The following is a 621-nucleotide window of genomic DNA, read 5'->3' as shown; positions in this document are numbered from 1 at the left end:
AGTCTCTGCATCACTTCCTCACTCCCAAGAACAGGTTTTATTTTCTCATAATCGGTTACCTACAGAGTGGGGTATATAGAGTTAAATAGAGCGGGACATGGCCCTTAAAAGAAGAAGAGCGACGATGAAAATGTTTTAGCTTGGAAAAAATGCACCCCTCAAGGCTAGCCACTTTCACATGTAGCACTATATCAGCTGAGAGCAACAAACAGAGACACTACATCAGCTGGGCTAGCTGGACCCTTGGCTGTACATCTCCGCTGACGTCTACCAAGTACCTGGGCCGCAGCACTTCGTCGGGTCATCTGTCTACTGCTTTTGGTTAGAAGGAGGAAATGCACCTTTTTGAATCAAACTGGTTATCAATAGTCAACTTGCATCTGTTTTGTGCCATTTACTGCCTTATTTTTGTGTTATATTTTTTCCCAGGAAAATAAGTTTTGGCTGTTTCTTCAAGCTGTGGTTGATCATATGACAGCGATTAACTCCCTTAGAAGATTGTAGTCCTTCATTTAGCACACAATACAAGACAGCTTAAAGACAGATCATATTGCAGTCTTGCAATTTTCTATATGCTTTAGTACAACAACCCTCCTTTTATCTGATTTGCTTCAGGGCTTG

This window comes from Rhea americana, unplaced genomic scaffold (assembly GCF_003343005.1).
Source record: "Rhea americana isolate MKP2758 unplaced genomic scaffold, rheAme1 scaffold_79, whole genome shotgun sequence".
NCBI classification, from domain to species: Eukaryota; Metazoa; Chordata; class Aves; order Rheiformes; family Rheidae; genus Rhea; species Rhea americana.
This window is presented reverse-complemented; position numbering follows the sequence as displayed.